This window comes from Chiloscyllium plagiosum, chromosome 38, assembly GCF_004010195.1.
Source record: "Chiloscyllium plagiosum isolate BGI_BamShark_2017 chromosome 38, ASM401019v2, whole genome shotgun sequence".
NCBI classification, from domain to species: Eukaryota; Metazoa; Chordata; class Chondrichthyes; order Orectolobiformes; family Hemiscylliidae; genus Chiloscyllium; species Chiloscyllium plagiosum.
This window is the reverse complement of record NC_057747.1, coordinates 24,789,344-24,794,011: the sequence shown is the minus strand read 5'-3', so window position 1 is coordinate 24,794,011 and position 4,668 is coordinate 24,789,344. Positions and strand designations below refer to the sequence as shown.

Sequence of the window (4,668 nt, the reverse complement as noted above, 5' to 3'; positions counted from 1 at the left end):
CTTCTTGGGTGTTGTCGGACCTGCACCCATCCAGGCAAGTGGGAAGTATTCCATCACACTCCTGACTAGGCCTTGTAGGTGGTGAACAGTGTTTAGGAAGTCAAGGTGAGTTTCCTAGCCTGTCTTCTCTAGTAGCCCCGTTATGTATATGGCTAGTCCAGTTTCAGTTTCTAAATTGTTCAGTGTCCATAATGCCATGGGGTCGTATATTCCAACTGACCAGGCACCAGGTACCTGGAGCCTCAGTTTAATGTCTCGTCTGAGACAACAATTCCCACAAAGTGCAGTGACTGCAGAATCAGCCCACACTTGAGTTTAGGATTCTTGAGTTGGTGAGTCCAGAACCAGGGACCACTGTCTCAGAATAGAGGGTAGACCATTGAGGATTGAGATGAGGAATGATTTAAGGAGTAATGAACCTGTGGAATTCTCTACCACAGAAAGCCATGGGTTTCAAGTCACTGAATATATTCAAGAAAGAGATGGAGGCATTTTTAGATTTTGAAGGCATCGAGGATATGGGGAAAAGCAGGAATATGACTTTGAGGAAGAGGCCACGATATGGAGAAACCGGTGTTGGACTGGGGTGGACAAAGTCAAAAATCACACAGCACCAGGTTACAGTCCAACGGGTTAGCTGCCTGAAGAAGTGCTTCAAAAGCTTGTGGTTTCAAATAAACCTGTAGGACTATAACCTGGTGTCCTGTGATTTTAAACTTTAAGATAGAGGACCAACCTTAACCAAGTGAGGACTGCAGGTGCTGGAGATTAGAGTTGAGAGTGTGGTGCTGGAAATGTACAGCATGTCAGGCAGCATCCGAGGAGCTGGAGAATCGACGTTTTGGGCTTTTGCCTGAAACATCAATTCTCCTGCTCCTCGGATGCTGCCTGACCTCCTGTGCTTTTCCAGCACCACACTCTTAATTCTATTGACCTGAAAGGTTAACTCTGTTTCTCTGTCCACAGAGTTGGGCTGACTCCTGAGTATTTACATCATTTTATTATTGCTGTTTGCTTTAGGAGTTCAAACTAGTTGTTGTGTGGAAGTCCAGATCAATAAATAAGAAGAGTAAGCATTCATAGAGTCATAGAGATGTACAGCATGGATACAGACCCTTTGGTCCAACCCGTCCATGTCAACCAGATATCCCAACCCAATTTAGTCCCAACTGCTAGCACCCGGCCCATATCCCTCCAAACCCTTCCTATTCATATACCCATCCAAATGCTTCTTAAATGTTGCAATTGTACCAGCCTCCACTCCACATCCTCTGGCAGCTCATTCCATACACGTACCACCCTCTGTGTGAAAAAGTTGCCCCTTAGGTCTCTTTTATATCTTTCCCCTCTCACCCTAAACCTATGCCCTCTAGTTCTGGACTCCCCAACCTCAGGGAAAAGACTTTGTCTATTTATCCTATCTATGCCCCTCATAATTTTGTAAACATCTATAAGGTCACCCCTCAGCCTCTGACGCTCCAGGGAAAACAGTCCCAGCCTGTTCAGCCTCTCCCTGTAGCTCAAATCCTCCAACCCTGGCAACATCCTTGTAAATCTTTTCTGAACCCTTTCTAGTTTCACAACATCTTTCCTTGGTTGAATCTCAATATCTCTTGGTAAATGGCCTCTAATTTTATTCTGAATCTTAGTGTCTCATTGCAGTTAACACTAAAGTGCAATTCCTAACTTTGCCATTCGGGTAGATTTTCCAAATTTTTGATAAAATCCCATTTGTCTTGAGGATTGGCAGCAGTTAAGAATGAAACATCACAGAAGAGAATGAAGCATCTTGCTGTCAATGAGGAGTTGGATAACCTACCTTATCTGGCTAACTTACTGGAAATGTGGCACAAAAACCCATTAAATGGTGTATGTAAAAAGTTGTGTTCAAAGTGAAGAAAAGAGTGGCTAATAATTTCCAATTAAAACTAACTTCTGGGTGAGTAGTTGGTATCTAAAAGAGAGAGAAAAAAAACTGTTCAAAATTGTAATTAATCATTCTGGCTTGGATGTTAAGCAACTCACTGAATAATTTCAGTCCTTTTTTGTATTTATATTGCTCCTGTTACGCTTTTCTTCAAATTAGAAAACCTGTAATTTCCAACGTGACTGTCTTTTTAATAAGTAGAATTTGCCGTTAATTAAAGCATTTGATGTTTCACAATTATCTGTCCCCTCTGTTACAGAGCAAGTTCACCTTTTTTTCTCTTGTTTTGGACATGTACGACTAATTGTTGTTCAGGATTTGCATAATTCATTAGTGTAAATCAGTTGGTGTTTTTGGGGTGCCCTTGACAGCTGGAGTGAGACTGTATGGATTAAAGTGCAGCCCACACATCATGTTGCCCTCCAATCATAACCAATTGTAATTTGCCATTTATTCCCAAATTATGTCCACTCTGGTCCAGCAGTTTCGACTCTAATCAGCCCGACGCGTCTGGAAAATAAACCCCTTCTTGATGTTTGTGAATTGAAAAGAGCGAATTAAAAGGTTAGGGTTTGAACAGTGTGTAGTTTGCCTGAACATTTGATTTTTACAAAGTCATAATATACAGTTAATCATTTTGGGTTGGGGAGAATTAAAACAAGAATTTGCCACCGTGGATCTGCCCTTTCCAATCACTTTATTGCACCCAACACAATAAAATGATTTTGCAATGTTGCATCGGCTGATTTCCCAAGGTTTCTTTAATAACTCTTCTGCAGTGGAATGATTGACAGAGGTGGGGACCCGCCCATCGTCCCACCCGCAATGATTGATTGACACGCCCGTGTCCAATCAGCACAAAGGCCCCCCCCACCTCACCTCCCCCAGGACGGATTGATTGACAGGCAGGGCAGGGGGTAGTGTTGTAGCTCAGGTGCAGGCGCTGCTCTGAGTGTGTGTCAGTGGGAGAGAGTGTGTGGTCCTGTCTGAGCAGTGAGGAGAGGGGCGATAGCACAGCAATGCCAGAGGAAATCCAGCAGACAGCATCCCCTCACTGAGCCAGGGACTTCAGGAGAGACTGTATCCATCCCTCTCTCAACAGGTCCATCCGAGCGAGAGAGGCTTGGGGCGAGAGTCCGCCAACACAGCCAGGGAGCTCGGGTAAGATAGCGCCTGTGTATCCATCGCGAACGGATAGATCCATTCCTCTCTCTGACAGTGACACAGTTTGTTGCAATCCGAACTGCCTGTTTACACAATTTAAAACAAAAAAAAATACCCAGTATCTATTCCCGATTTCTCAAGTTATGTACTTTGTTTCCAGAAAAAAATTGTAAAACCTTTTTTTAAAGTTGTGTGCTTTTCTCAAAAAAGTGTACCTTCTTTATTCAAATTTTGTACTTTTGTTTCAAATTGAGCACTTGATTCAAGTTGTGAATCTTACGCCCCCCAATTGTGAATCTTTTCCACCCAAATTGTGAACCCTTTACCCCCAAATAATGACCCCCACTTTCCCCCAAATTATGAACCTCTTTCTCCATACACTCTGAATCTTCTCCCCCGAATTGTAACCCCTTTTCCCCCCTCCCCAAATTATAATCCATTTCCTCCCAAAATTGTAACCCCCCCCCAGCAACTTGTGAAACCCTTTCCCCCCTCAAATTGGGAACCTTTTTTTTAAACGGTGTGTCCTTTTAAATCGTGTACCTTTCTGATTTTTGTTTTGTGCGATGTGGGGTGTATGTAAACAGTGTTGTGTCAGTCGTTTATAAAATTCTTGGCGTTAAAGTCAGGTAGAGACCCCCCCTGCAGCCTGAAGGTATTTTCCAACCCGAGATAGCCCCCTCCGGTCTAACGCTGCACCGCTTCTTGTCAAACTGCAGGAATGTGCTCTGTGCTTGAAGGAAGAACTCGAGCTTACGCTGTCGTTAGTGTTCCATGGTCAAGAATTTGGGTTTTCACTGGGCACCCTGGTACCTGCCAGGCACCTGGGTTTACTCCCCTGAGTAACGGCAAATGTCAACCCGCTTTTGTACTATTTGACCGAGAGGGATTATAGACCTAGTCTGTATTACAGCCAGTTTTTGTTTGGGGAGACATTGCTGGTGGGAGAGATTTAGGGGTAGAGGTGTGAGGGGAACAGTATGGGTGGCTGTAACGAGCGGAAAGCTCTGTATTTTGGCGTATGTTAGACGGTTTCTTGACCGTCAGAGCGTCGGCTTAACATTTCCAAAGCAGAGCAAGCATGTCAGTGAAAACTTGAAGCATCTTACCCAGCCGTCGGCGGTCACTGCTGGGCACCTCTCTCTCCCTGTCTCTCTCTGAAATGGCGTGTTTTGGAGATTCAGAAGCATGTTTAGCGTGTGTTGCAGACGGAAGCTGGGTGTGTGAATGATGCAGACTAATGAATGTGTTGGATTTGAAAACATCGATGTGTTTCCAATTTATAGTCAGCAACAAAATCCTCTGGATATTTCTTTAACTTGCCGAACTCGTACAGTGCTACATGCGCTCATTGTCAGCCGGAGTGTGTGTGTGTGTGTGTGTCTGGGAATGTGAAACCGTGTGTGAGAGACAACATGGGACTCTGTGTGTGACTATGTATGTCTGTGTGTGTTGACACTGTATGTGTTTATGTATGAGACACTGTATGAGAGAGACATTGTCTCTGTGTGAGGGTGTGTGGGTCTGTGCGTCTGTGTGTGTGTGTGAAAGAGAGACTGTGTGTGAATGGGTCTGTG

The 4,668-nt window shown here is 44.2% G+C and overlaps 1 protein-coding gene across 3 annotated transcripts in view; it reads left to right on the top strand.

The window, feature by feature from the left end:
* The first annotated feature begins 2,842 nt into the window (after positions 1–2,842).
* Positions 2,843–4,668, top strand: part of cdh23 (cadherin-related 23) — a 799,974-nt gene continuing 798,148 nt past the window's right edge. For all 3 annotated transcript variants that reach the window (XM_043679154.1, XM_043679152.1, XM_043679153.1), the window contains exon 1: positions 2,843–3,088. The gene's annotated coding sequence lies outside the window, so the exon portion shown is untranslated. The remainder of the gene's footprint in view (positions 3,089–4,668) is intronic.